The sequence below is a fragment of the Amblyomma maculatum genome, chromosome 2, assembly GCF_055883805.1.
Source record: "Amblyomma maculatum isolate TAMU_Amacu chromosome 2, ASM5588380v1, whole genome shotgun sequence".
NCBI lineage: Eukaryota > Metazoa > Arthropoda > Arachnida > Ixodida > Ixodidae > Amblyomma > Amblyomma maculatum.
Genome location: NC_139345.1, coordinates 212,907,084 through 212,921,868, shown reverse-complemented (window position 1 = coordinate 212,921,868; position 14,785 = coordinate 212,907,084). Strand labels below are relative to the sequence as shown.

General features: G+C 47.4%; 1 protein-coding gene and 2 non-coding genes across 3 annotated transcripts in view; 2 read left to right on the top strand and 1 right to left on the bottom strand.

Annotated features, from left to right (window-relative positions):
- The window catches only part of LOC146201245 (uncharacterized), a 196,916-nt gene that overhangs the window by 160,669 nt on the left and 21,462 nt on the right, over window positions 1-14,785 (top strand). The gene's annotated exons all lie outside the window — the stretch shown is intronic.
- Window positions 12,199-12,271, bottom strand: TRNAS-UGA (transfer RNA serine (anticodon UGA)). The gene has a single exon. It is a non-coding gene; the product is annotated as a tRNA-Ser (tRNA).
- On the top strand, window positions 12,393-12,465 carry TRNAS-UGA (transfer RNA serine (anticodon UGA)). The gene has a single exon. It is a non-coding gene; the product is annotated as a tRNA-Ser (tRNA).

Sequence of the window (14,785 nt, the reverse complement as noted above, 5' to 3'; positions counted from 1 at the left end):
AACATTGCCTACGGTGCACAAGGAGGCTGGCAGTTGTATGCAACTGGTTTCACTGACCTACCTCAAATATAATTTTTTTAGCCCTCGGCTCAAGTTAGCTGGGAGACCCGCTATATATATTGCGAGCGCAGTGCCAGAACTTTCACCTGTACATATGCAGCATCGTCATCATTCACCGGTGTTCACAAGATCACGCGCAGCGTTCCAGATTGTGGCTGAAATACAGACGTTTCACAGTGGCGGAGGCGCCCTTAGTATCCCAAGCCTCTCGCTTTCGACCTGTCTACTGTTCCGCCAGGTGCTCCGTTCCGGCCTTCTCTTGCCCTCACACCCCTTCGGTACTAACGAGGGCAACGGAACCCGCCCGCCCGCGGCGTCTGCCCCTGCTGTTGTCAGTACCTCTACCTGGATCATCACCAGCCGCCAGCGCGATCCCCAGCTCTATGCCGGCCATCGCGGCGACGATGTCCAACACTGGCTTGATAATTACACCAGAGTGAGTTCTTTCAACCGCTGGGATGACTCCCACAAGCTACTGAACGTTGTTTTCTTCTTGACTGACGTCGCAAAAACGTGGTTTTTCAATCACGGGGACCACATACCTAATTGGTCAACATTCATCCAGCAGCTGCGGAAAATGTTCGGCACGCCATCTGGTCGTTCTGAGCTGGCTAAGAGGAAGCTCGCCGCCCGTCTTCAGCAGCCTGGTGAGTCCTGCATCTCATATATCGAGGACGTTTTAGCCTTTTGCCACCGAGTTGACGCTGCTCTGACGAAAGCTGAACGCGTTCGCCATGTTGTTAAGGGCATCGGAATTGTCGCATTCAGCGCCTTGCTGGTTCAGAACCCCTTCACTGTGTCGGACATAACCACCACCTGCCAACGCCTGGACGAACTTCACTCGTGCCGCCTGCAGCAAGACAACATCAATGACGGCAATTTTGTTGACAGCAACCTGCGCACTATTATCCGTGCCATTATAAGAGAGGAGCTTGCCAATCAAGCAAGCCTACTAACTGGAAGCTCGAACCTCTCGCAGCCACTTCAGATTTGCCCACCGTCGTCAAGGACGAATTGGCCGCCTTCACCTGCGCCGTGGCACCAGCCGCGTCGACTACCGCCTGCCGCTTACCCACGTACGCACGTACGCTGAAATGGCTTCGTAGCCACCTGCTCCAGTCTATTCTCCTTATCCTGCTCCTGTGTGTGGTCATGTGGCTCCAGAAGCCCCATGCTTTCAACCGCCCCGTTATCGACAATCCTGACGTCCTTCCCGTCCAGTATATTACTGCGGAATCCGCGGTCACATCTACCGCGTCTGTCGCCGGCGCCAACAAGACGAACAGCGTGGATATGCTCCACTCGAGAATGGCCGCCTGCGCCAGCGTGAAGTTCTAGGATCCTATACTCAGATTCCTTCCGTCGCTCTCCTTCGCAGCAGGATTCCCAGGATAATTCCCGATTCTCTCGTTCTACCCGACGACGCTCCCCATTGCCTTTACGCCGCCCGTCCCTACTTCGACGGCTCTCCCAATCGTTCCTTCCTAGCGCAGAAAACTAACAGAAGCAGTTTTTGAAGGAAAAGCTGCTTCACAAACGAACTCTGGACTTCCTCCCGGACACCCGTCTAACATGCTGAAAGCACTGATCGAAGCAGTATAAGTTGAAGCCCTCATCGATTCGGGTGCCGCTTATTCCGTCAATAATAGCAACTTGTGTTATCGTTTCCGCATAGTAATAACTCCGTACATCGGTCCCCCTCTCCGTGGTGCCAACGGTACCACCATCACACCCATAGGGCAAGCAGAGAGCGAGTTCTCATCGATGACCAGCGGCATCATATTGAGTTTGTGGTGATTCCGTCATGCGTTCATGAACATTTAGGCTGGGACTTTTTATCGTCGGTGCCTGCCCTTATCTCTTGTCGTGACCGCCTCATTCACATTGCGGACACTGAGTTCGAACCAGAATCTGCCTCCTCTCCACGACGTGTGCTCGCTGCCCTTGACTACGTTTTGAGCCCTGCATGGTCGTGAGCACTTCACCAATGTCAACCTGGATTATACACTTGACAGTGATGCTATAGTGATGCCAGCACCACGGTGGACCTCCGATGGCATAACGCGCCTCCTGCCTCACCTGTTTCAACCGCGGTTGCGCGGTTGTCGCGGCGATGAACACTCGTACCCAGCCTTTATTTTTACCGAAAGGAGGTACTGTTGACTTTCTTTTTAAAGGAGATTCTGTTCCCCTCGCCATGCGTTGCTGTGCTTCTCCACTATCTGATGCTCTACCTCAGCGACCTTCCTCGGCACTCACGGCAACCATCAGCACTGACTTAACTTCTGAAGGGTCGGCGGCATTGCTCGCAGTCCTTTTGAAACACAAAGACTCTTTTGATGTGTGCAAGTCAAATTTAGGCCAAACATGTGTCACCTCCCACCGCATAGAGACTTAGGGATCAATCATTGTTCGTCGCCTCCCATATCGCGTTTCCTCACCAGAACGCAAAATCATTGAGGACCAAGTTGCCGACATGCTCGCGCGAAACATCTTCCGGCCATCAAACAGCCCCCGGTCCTCTCCTGTTCTCGTCAGGAAAAAAAGATGGTTCTGTGCGGTTCTGCGTGGATTACCGAGCCCTTACTAAGATTATCCGCAAAGATATGTGCCCGCTACCACGCATGGGCGACACACTGAACTGCCTTCAGGAAGCAGAGTATTTCTCAAGTCTCGACTTGCGCTCGGGATAATGGCAAATTCCCATGCATGAATCCGACAAAGACCAGACTGCATTTGCAACTCCCGATGGTCTTTATGAATTTAATGCAATGCCTCTTTTTTATGTACTGCTCTAGCCACATTCGAGCGCATGATCGACACAGTGCTTCGACGAATGAAATGGAAGACGGGCTTGTGTTATCTAGACGATATTATCAGCTTTTCGTTGGATTTCGCCTAGCACCTGCACCGCATTACAGAACTTCTCACATGTCTGGCACGAGCTGGTCTCCAGCTCAACACTAAAAAATGCCACTTCGCCAGCAAAACCATCAACGTCCTCGGCCATGTAGTTAGGAAGACGGGCATGCAGCCCGATCCCGACAAAATTGCAGCAGTAAATAAAATTTCCTCAGCCCAAACGCCAGTAAGAAGTGCGCAGCTTCCTCGGGTTGGCGTCGTACTTCCGACGTTTTATACGAAACTTTGCTTCTATTGCGGCCCCTTTACACAACCTCCTGGAACCTGACGCGCTTTTCTTATGGTCCAATGAATGTGAACAGGCCTTCCAATCCCTCAAGCAAGCACTCACTTCAACTCCTGTTATTCGACATTTTGATGAGACAGCTCCCACTATTCTTCATACTGACGCCAGTGGACAAGGCATCGGTGCTCACCTTTTGCAACGCAATGCTGCGTTCGAACAGCAGGTTGTGGCATATGCTAGGCGTTCTCTCGCAGCAGCTGAGCGTAACTACGGCATTACGGAACAAAAATGCATTGCTGTTGTTTGGTCTGTCCAAAAATTTCGATCCATTTGTATGGCCGTTACTTCACAATCGTCACCGTCCATCATACGCTCTGTTGGATGTCGTCTTTAAAGAACTTATCAGGTCGGCTCGGCCGCTGGGTGCTACGTTTTCAAGAGTACACCTTCACCATCATGTACAAATCCGGTAGAAAACACCTCTCATTTTCATTTGGCAGCAGCAGCGGCGGATCGCGGACGCCTTCACAGTGTGCTCTTGGATTTTTGCAGTTGCGCAAACTGGACCCGGCGCCCTCCTGCTGCGCAAGATACCACCGGTTTTCATCGCTTCAGAGGCCCGACCATCTAATCGCTGCTGGCGATCATGACAGCTTCCACGTGTTGCGTCATCATCTCTCGGCTACCGGGGCGCCACCGACAAGCTTAAAAGAAGAAACGGCTGCGGATTCCTCCTTCATTTGGCAGCAGCAGCGGCGGATCGCGGACGCCTTCACAGTGTGCTCTTGGATTTTTGAGGTTGCGCAAACTGGACCCGGCGCCCTCCTGCTGCGCAAGATACCACCGGTTTTCATCGCTTCAGAGGCCCGACCATCTAATCGCTGCTGGCGATCATGACAGCTTCCACGTGTTGCGTCATCATCTCTCGGCTACCGGGGCGCCACCGACAAGCTTAAAAGAAGAAACGGCTGCGGATTCCTCCTTCATTTGGCAGCAGCAGCGGCGGATCGCGGACGCCTTCACAGTGTGCTCTTGGATTTTTGCAGTTGCGCAAACTAGACCCGGCGCCCTCCTGCTGCGCAAGATACCACCGGTTTTCATCGCTTCAGAGGCCCGACCACCTAATCGCTGCTGGCGATCATGACAGCTTCCACGTGTTGCGTCATCATCTCTCGGCTACCGGGGCGCCACCGACAAGCTTAAAAGAAGAAACGGCTGCGGATTCCTCCTTCATTTGGCAGCAGCAGCGGCGGATCGCGGACGCCTTCACAGTGTGCTCTTGGATTTTTTCAGTTGCGCAAACTGGACCCGGCGCCCTCCTGCTGCGCAAGATACCACCGGTTTTCATCGCTTCAGAGGCCCGACCATCTAATCGCTGCTGGCGATCATGACAGCTTCCACGTGTTGCGTCATCATCTCTCGGCTACCGGGGCGCCACCGACAAGCTTAAAAGAAGAAACGGCTGCGGATTCCTCCTTCATTTGGCAGCAGCAGCGGCGGATCGCGGACGCCTTCACAGTGTGCTCTTGGATTTTTGCAGTTGCGCAAACTGGACCCGGCGCCCTCCTGCTGCGCAAGATACCACCGGTTTTCATCGCTTCAGAGGCCCGACCATCTAATCGCTGCTGGCGATCATGACAGCTTCCACGTGTTGCGTCATCATCTCTCGGCTACCGGGGCGCCACCGACAAGCTTAAAAGAAGAAACGGCTGCGGATTCCTCCTTCATTTGGCAGCAGCAGCGGCGGATCGCGGACGCCTTCACAGTGTGCTCTTGGATTTTTGCAGTTGCGCAAACTGGACCTGGCGCCCTCCTGCTGCGCAAGATACCACCGGTTTTCATCGCTTCAGAGGCCCGACCATCTAATCGCTGCTGGCGATCATGACAGCTTCCACGTGTTGCGTCATCATCTCTCGGCTACCGGGGCGCCACCGACAAGCTTAAAAGAAGAAACGGCTGCGGATTCCTCCTTCATTTGGCAGCAGCAGCGGCGGATCGCGGACGCCTTCACAGTGTGCTCTTGGATTTTTGCAGGTTGGTGACTGCCGCCTTGCGCTTATCAAAATATTTTCCTTTGGCATGTACCTCGCTGCTGCTGCTGCCCCCCCCCCCCCTTTTTTTGCAATTTTTTGTTTGTTGCGATTTGATGCCCTTTTTGTTACTTTTTAGCCCATGTTAGGTTGCTATTTTTGTGCATAATAACCCATAGGTTGCTTTAGTTGCTATTCAAATTGTTGAACATCCGTTACCATGGATTGCAAAAAGTGTGAAGAATCTATAGAAGCTGACTGCCGGTCAATAACATGTAGTGAATGTTCGGGAGAGTACCACCTGGGTTCTTGTTCTGGTGTGTCAGACTCTACATATAAATCTAAAGGAGATGACTATAGGAAGTCCTGGAAATGCGTAACATGCCGCAAAGGCAAGACAACTGCACCCAATTCTAATGACTCTGATAATGGTACTGTCACAGCGCTTCTGCTTGACATGAACAGAAAACTCAATGAGCTCCTTCCTCTGAAAACCACTGTTAATGATATGGAGGCTCTGATAAAGCACATGTCCGCCCAGTACGATACGGTACTCGCAACCATAGCGGAGCACACTGGCGAAATTAAGACTCTCAACAAAAGAACTTCAAAGCTCGAACAAGTTGGAAGTAACGCTGAACTGAAGAGACTGTCTGCTGCAGTAAATGACCTTGAATACAATAGTCGAAAGCTGAACATCGAAATTCACGGGATGGCGAAACAGGAGAAGGAATGCCTCATGACTAGAGTAAACGACCTAGCCAAAAAACTAGACCTTGAACCTCTTAACGAGCAGAATGTCTCTGCCGTTCACCGTCTTCCTTCACAAAAAGATAAGACTCCCGGTGTGATTGTTCGCTTCACGCAACAATCGACACGAGACAAATGGCTTGAGAAAAGGAAGGCTGTATCAGCGGTCGACAAGGACATGTTTATATCTGAGAACCTAACCACGCAAAATAGGTTGCTGCTTAAGACTACAAAAGAATGGGCACTTCAAAACAATTTCCGATTTGTGTGGCATCGCCATGGAAAAATTTTGGCCAGGAAAGAACATGCAGATGTTCACGTGATCAAGGCTAAGACCGATCTCGAAAAATTGGTAGACTGATACCCACGTGCTATGCGTAGGTTGTGCAGATTTAGGCATGGCTTCTGCAGACTCGTTATCGCCTTCTGACTTTTTTTATTTTGTTGGGCCAGAACATAAAAAATCTACTCGATGCATTCATTTAAACTGCCAATCAGTACGAAACAAACATGACATGCTCGACCTTTTTTTCAGCGGCTTATCATTTCAGTTTGACTTTATCATGCTGTCCGAAACATGGTATGATCAGCACTCAGCTGTTTGGCAGCTCCCTGGTTATCAGTGTTTTACTAGAAGTCGAGAAACGTCGCGCGGAGGCGGCGTCAGTTTGCTTGTTCGTGAAAGCATAAATGTAGAGCCCATTAACGAATTTTGTTGCACTACTGCTGACTATGAAGTTCTATCAGTTGTGTGTGCTCGAACTATTTATTCTGTTTTTTTACCGGCCACCAAGTGGAAACCTAGACACATTTTTTCGGTTTCTTGAACGGCTCTTTTTGTATAGGTGTGAATTCAGTTATGAAGTTGTGTTGGGTGGCGATTTCAATATCAATATGATGGTCGACAGCCCGTCAAAACGCAGTTTTGAGGCAGTTATACAGACACATGGTTGTTTCAATGTCATAACAACACCTACCAGAACTACTAGTAATACGTCCACATGTATCGATCTGTTCATTACAAGTGCTGCATTAGGTAGCATTAAATCGGGAGTTTTTTCGTGTGGTCTTAGTGATCACATGCCCATATTTTTATGTCTAAACCGCAAAAGCTATCGATCAACCACTAATGACACTTTCAAACAAGTAATTACGCAGAATGGGCTGGACAGTTTCCGCGACGAAATGGAAAGCACAGACTGGACGGATGTCTATGCTGTACAAAATCCCGATATTGCTTATGAAATTTTCCTAAAAATCTTCTCCACTTGTTATCATAGACACTTCCCCTGTAGTATTAAGCGAAAGAGACCTTCCAGGATTCGCAAGCCATGGATTACAATGCAACTATTTGAAAAAATAAAAACTAAACACAGGCTATACGATAAATTTATCAAATCACGTAATCCAGATGACTGGACTGAGTTCAAACGCTTTCGCAATCGCCTCACAAACGAACTGCGCAGCGCTAAAACCAACTATCATACCGACCTGTTTAAGTCATGTGAAGGCGACAGTCAGAAGACTTGGAAACAACTTAATGTCTTACGGAACCATACGCCGAGTTCCCAACTACCTGTGCAGATTGTTAAAAATGGTGTACAGACAAGCGATGAGTCACTGCCTGACTCCTTTAATGAATTTTTAACCAGCACTAATGACATTCCCGTATGTATGACCGCCTGCGATTTCATACAAACAAGCATTCCGGATACTATATTTATGCACCCAACCAATGAATCCGAATTAACTTGTCTCTTCTCTGAACTTAGCAATAGTCGTAGTCTGGACGTAGACAGCCTGCAGATAATGCCAATTAAGTATATCCTAGATATCATTGCTCCAGTGTTGACATATGTTTACAACTTATGCCTAAATGCCGGAATCTTCCCGCAGAAAATGCAAGTCGCTAAAGTAATCCCGTTATTCAAGCGTGGTGACAGGACCCTAATAACAAATTATAGGCCCATATCAATTCTGCCAGTTTTTTCAAAAGGTCTCGAAAAGATAATATTTAAACGTCTCTCTGCATTTCTTGAGGATAATTGCCTCTTAACTCACTGCCAGTACGCGTTCCGCAAACACCTGTCTACTCAGCTTACCCTCTTGGAACAAAAAGAATTTATCCTTAGGAACATTGAACATCGTCTACTTACACTCGGTGTACTAATAGATTTTACAAAAGCTTTTGACTGCATTAATCATGAACATCTACTTAAAAAGTTAACTTACTATGGTATACGTGGCGTTGCTCATGAAATAATTAGGTCATATCTGGGCTGTAGAGCTCAATATACACATGTCAATAACATATCCTCTCAAATAAAAAACATAAGAATAGGAGTGCCGCAGGGTAGTATACTTGGACCCCTCCTCTTCAATATTTATGTTAATGATATTGTTAATATTGATCATGACACCAAATACATCATCTATGCTGATGATACCACACTCCTGTTTTGTTCTCATGATACCTCAGACTTAATAAGAATTGCTAATAAAGCACTAGAAAAACTACATGTATGGTCGATCAAAAACGGTCTCATAATAAATGCAACTAAAACAAAAGCCATATTATTCCAAGCCAAGAACAGAAATGCTACACTACCTGCAGACATCACACTTAATATGGATAAAATTGAACTAGTGAATTCAGTAAAAAGCTTAGGAATTTTTTTCGACCATGACATGTCATGGAACAGCCATTCATCATCACTTGTAAACAAACTATCCCAGGTAGTTGGACTAATTTTTTCCCTTAGGTATCTTCCCCGTAATGTAAAATTGCTTATATATAAATCTCTCTTTATGAGCCACCTTAATTACTGCTGTCTTGTCTGGGGTACCACGTCTGCTACAAATGTAGGTCGGTTATTTGTCCTTCAGAAAAAATTTCTGCGCGCGATATGCAATGTGAACTGGGATTTCCCAAGTGAACCTTTGTTCCAAGAGCTTAACATATTGAAAGTGCATAATTTATACAACTACATGTTAGTACACGCATACATTAAAGAATGCAAATTGAATAAGTTTGCCATCCGTTCAACAGCCAATCTTAAGCAAAATCTACTTCACTACCAAACGCGATGTCCGGAATACTGGTATGTAACACACACGCGAACTAATTACGGTAAGCAAATGATTGCTCACACCCTACCTGCCTTACTCAATGCACTAATCTCGGAAAATATTGATGTTTTACATGTTTCATTATCTACTCTATACAATTATTTTTGCTACCAATATTGAGTGTGTATTTATATTGTCAACCATTGGGTTAGTCATTGTAAATCAGCACTATATATGTTCCTTGCCAATTGTACCTCTTTTGTGACTGTGTGAGATTATTTTCATGCTGCTGTATTTTTTATTTTATTTTTTTTTTACTTTTTTACTAACCTATGTAGCTTTGCAGATTCACCTTTTTTGTTAGTTATTTTTGTTTCTTTCTTCATGCTTGTGCTTTATTGTATTGAAAGCATTGCCATTCCGCACGGCTGCTGCTGCCAACGAACGGGTTTTAGGACCTGTCAAGCTGTTTCCGCAGCTTTTTTTCCTCGAACCTGTCCGTTTACAACTGTACTTTGCAAACGGAAAATAAAGCACTTACTACCTTACTACTACTACCTTCTATGCTCTCGTTTCCCGCTGTCTTCTACTGCAAAAAACTTCCATGCGGCCACTACACCCTGCCCCTCACGTCAGCCTTCTGGTGATCCTCTAGATGTTGCACCCATCGAGGTCTCTCCGCTGGACCTGAGCAGTAACTTCCTGGCATTGCAGCAGGCTGATCCTTACTTCAGCAGAATTATCACTCGCCTCCGCGGTCAATCACCGGCACCCAACAGTCGCCTGCTTCGTCAGCTCTGCCTTTTCCGGATTCAACACGGGACGCGTTACCGCTCTGTATACCACACGACTGGTCATCGGTGGGTTCCCGTTGTTCCTCGCTCTCTCCATCATCGAGTGTTGGAGGCTTACCATGGCGATGCCACTGCCTGAAATTTAGGACACCACAAGACGCACGACTGTATATAAAGCCGCTACTTTTGGCCCGGGCTTTCTACCAGCGTCGCCAAATACATATCATCATGTGCGCCTTGCCACCATCGTAAGCGGTCAAGATTTCTTCCTGCCGGCCCCCTGCAACCTCTTCCTTGCCCATCCGTGCCTTTCGATTCTGTCGCCATTGAATTATCGGCCCCCTACCTCTCACGGCCGCTGGTCATCGATGGTTTGTAACCGCCATTGACGATCTGACCCGCTACGCTTAAACACCTCCTATTTGCTCCAGTGCTGCTTCTGAAGTTTTTCGGCCCCCTACTTCTCACGGCCGCTGGTCATCGATGAATTGTAAATGCCATTTACCATTTGACGCGCTACGCTGAAAAAGCCCCTCTTTGCTTCGGTGCCGCTTATGAAGTTGCCAAGTTTTTCCTGCGAGCGATCGTCTTGCGTCATGGTGCTCCCCGTATCTTGATTAGCGACCGTGGGAAGACATTTATTTCCCAAGTCCTGGCGGAAGTACTTCACGCTGCCAACACCGTCCGCAACACATCTTCTAGTTATTATCCTCATGCCAATGGCCTCATCGAACGCTTTCACCGCACCTTGTCCGACATGATATCCATGTATACTTCAATCCTGACCATAAGAACTGGGACACCATGTTGCCTTTCGTTACCTATGCCTATAATTCTGCCGTTCAACGCACCACTGGTTACAGCCCATTCTACTTAGTTTATGGCCGTCAACTAACAACACTATTCGACACCACCTTCTCTGCTCCTGCCTCCCCATCTGCATCGTTGGGCGACCAGTTTTCTACACGTATGGCCCATTACCGGCAAATTGCTCGTCGCAACACTGAAGCCGCCCGATAAGAACGGAAGCACCACTACGACCAGCACCGCTATGACCAGCACCACCGCACTGCCTCCTTCTCAACCGGTGAAGTGCTACTCTGGACGCCGATCCGCACGCCTGGATTGTGCGACAAGTTCCTCCACCGTTATATCGGTCCCTACACCGTGCTCCAGCAAACATCTCCCATAGAATACCGCGTTGTCCCATCGCATACAGTCGCCGATCGGCGTCAGCGCTCAGAAGACGTTCATGTTTTGCGACTCTCTTTCTCTCTTTCTACTTTCACTCCCACCTCCCTCCCTTCCCTTACGGCCCGGTTCAGGTGTCCACAGAGCAAGTTTGACAGATACTGCGCCTTTCCCTTCCTGTGAACCAAGAATAATAATGATATAAATAATAAAGCCGTACACCCGCCGACCCGCTTCCATCTAAACAGCGACCAGGGTGGCCGCTTACTACTTGCCGGGGGGATTTGTGAGCGCGGTGCTAGAACTTTCACCTCTTTCAACTGTACATACGCAGCATCGTCATCATTCACCGGTGTTCGCAAGATCACGCGCAGCGTTCCAGATTATGGCTGGAATAAAGACGTTTGTTCGAGCGGGGGCTCAAAAATGAAAAAAAAAAAAAAATATATATATATATATATATATATATATATATATATATATATATATATTATATGTGAAGGAAAGAAGCCAACAGTCGGCGAGGCCAAGGAAAGCGTTGGGGATGGTACTTTATATCTTTTTTTTTTTAATGTTTACTTGGATAATCACAGAGATTAGTAATGTAATCTGTTTAGGGGAAAGATAATTAAACACAAAGTAGAAGAAAAAACCACGTGCCGATGGTGGGAACCGAACCCACGACCTCCGAATAACGCGTCCGGTGCTCTTCCAACTGAGCTACATCGGCAGCTGTCCCCCCTGCTACTTTCTTGGGTATTGGTTGTGTGTATACGAACCTTGAGAGTGTTCACCAGCGCCACCCTCAGCCAAGGCGGCGGACGTGGAACGTCCTTTGTTACCGCCAGCGTCACGTAGAACGTGATCAAGAGCGAGGGCGAAAGGTGTGCTAGAACCCTCTTATACTACCTATGGCTTCAAGACTGCCAGAACCGAGACCCCCGTAAGCTACAAGCAGATCAATTAAGGGGAAATGAGGGTGCTCGTTATAATACATGAAGGAAAGAAAGCCAACAGTCGGCGAGGCCAAGGAAAGCGTTGGGGATGTTCCTTTATGTCTTTTTTTTTATGTTTACTGTGATAATCACAGAAATTAGTAATGTAATCTTGTTTTAGGGGAAATATAATTAAACGCAAAGTAGAAGAAAAAACAACGTGCCGATGGTGGGAACCGAACCCACGACCTCCGAATATCACGTCCGGTGCTCTTCCAACTGAGCTACATCGGCCGCTGTCCCCCCTGCTACTTGCTTGGGTATTTATGTTGTATTTAGGGTGGCGCCGGTGAACACTCGCAAGGTTCGTATACAGACAACATAAATACCCAAGCAAGTAGCAGGGGGGACAGCGGCCGATGTAGCTCAGTTGGAAGAGCACCGGACGTGATATTCGGAGGTCGTGGGTTCGGTTCCCACCATCGGCACGTTGTTTTTTCTTCTACTTTGCGTTTAATTATCTTTCCCCTAAAAACAAGATTACATTACTAATTTCTGTGATTATCACAGTAAACATTAAAAAAAAAAAGACATAAAGGAACATCCCCAACGCTTTCCTTGGCCTCGCCGACTGTTGGCTTTCCTTCATGTATTATAACGAGCACCCTCATTTCCCCTTAATTGATCTGCTTGTATATATATATATATATATATATATATATATATATACAAGGTGTTTAAGCTAACTTTAGCCGAGGGTTAAAAAATGAAACGTTTGAAGTAGGCTGGAGGAACCACTTTACAGCAGGCAATTCTCTATATTGCAATAAACTGATTAGCAATTAGGATAACTTTTTTAACTTACTAACTACTGCCTTTAGACAATAAATATGATATGTAAAGTTAAAGAGCGCCTTCTGAAACCCCCATTCCATATATGTCCGATGAAGAAAGCGTCACGTGTATCGTTTTTCCAGGCTCTAAAAAAAAGCCGCGAAATACAAAAAAAAATATCACATGACTGGCGCACTCGTGCGCCACGATTGTGCTGCTCTCAACCTGGGTTTTTGTGAACGACATCAACTGCTTGCGGTCTTGTCTCCGCGACCCTGTTGCAGCAGCAGGCCGATATGTCTGCGATGGTTTCTTCGTCCGCTTCAGACAGTCGCCGCACGTGACTCTGCAAGTTCCAGCGTGCGCGGTGACCTGGCGGAGTGGGCTGCGGCCATCGCCAATTTATCAGCCTAATGTTGGAACTGGGCCGTCGAGACAGGGCTGCAGGTGATTTGGTTCACTCAATCCACGGTTGAGAGCACCACAACCGTAGCGCACGAATGCGTTAGTCACGTGACATTTTTGCCAGCTATCTCAGAAACTTCGTAGTTGAAGATAAAATAGTCCTTATTCCTCCCATATATATATATATATATATATATATATATATATATATATATATATATATATGAAGGAAAGAAGCCAACAGTCGACGAGGCCAAGGAAAGCGTTGGGGATGGTATGTTTATGTTATTTTTTTTTTAATGTTTACTTCGATAACCACAGAAATTAGTAATGTAATCTGGTTAGGGGAAAGATAATTAGACACAAAGTAGAAGAAAAAACAACGTGCCGATGGTGGGATCCGAACCCACGACCTCCGAATAACGCGTCCGGTGCTCTACCAACTGAGCTACATCGGCCGCTGTCCCCCCTGCTACTTTCTTGGGTATTTATGTTGTCTGTATACGAACCTTGAGAGTGTTCACCAGCGCCGCCCTAAGCCATAGCGGCGGACGTGGGACGTCCTTTGTTACCGCCAGCGTCACGTAAAACGTGATCAAGGGCGAGGGCGAAAGCTGTGCTAGAACCCTCTTACGCTACCTATGGCTTCAAGACTGCCAGAACCGAGACCCCCGTAAGCTACAAGCAGATCAATCAAGGGGAAATGAGGGTGCTCGTTATAATACATGAAGGAAAGAAGCCAACAGTCGGCGAGGCCAAGGAAAGCGTTGGGGATGGTATGTTTATGTTATTTTTTTTTTAATGTTTACTTCGATAACCACAGAAATTAGTAATGTAATCTGTTTAGGGGAAAGATAATTAGACACAAAGTAGAAGAAAAAACAACGTGCCGATGGTGGGATCCGAACCCACGACCTCCGAATAACGCGTCCGGTGCTCTACCAACTGAGCTACATCGGCCGCTGTCCCCCCTGCTACTTTCTTGGGTATTTATGTTGTCTGTATACGAACCTTGAGAGTGTTCACCAGCGCCGCCCTAAGCCATAGCGGCGGACGTGGGACGTCCTTTGTTACCGCCAGCGTCACGTAGAACGTGATCAAGGGCGAGGGCGAAAGCTGTGCTAGAACCCTCTTACGCTACCTATGGCTTCAAGACTGCCAGAACCGAGACCCCCGTAAGCTACAAGCAGATCAATCAAGGGGAAATGAGGGTGCTCGTTATAATACATGAAGGAAAGAAGCCAACAGTCGGCGAGGCCAAGGAAAGCGTTGGGGATGGTATGTTTATGTTATTTTTTTTTAATGTTTACTTCGATAACCACAGAAATTAGTAATGTAATCTGTTTAGGGGAAAGATAATTAGACACAAAGTAGAAGAAAAAGCAACGTGCCGATGGTGGGATCCGAACCCACGACCTCCGAATATCGCGTCCGGTGCTCTACCAACTGAGCTACATCGGCCGCTGTCCCCCCTGCTACTTTCTCGGGTATTTATGTTGTCTGTATACGAACCTTGAGAGTGTTCACCAGCGCCGCCCTAAGCCATAGCGGCGGACGTGGGACGTCCTT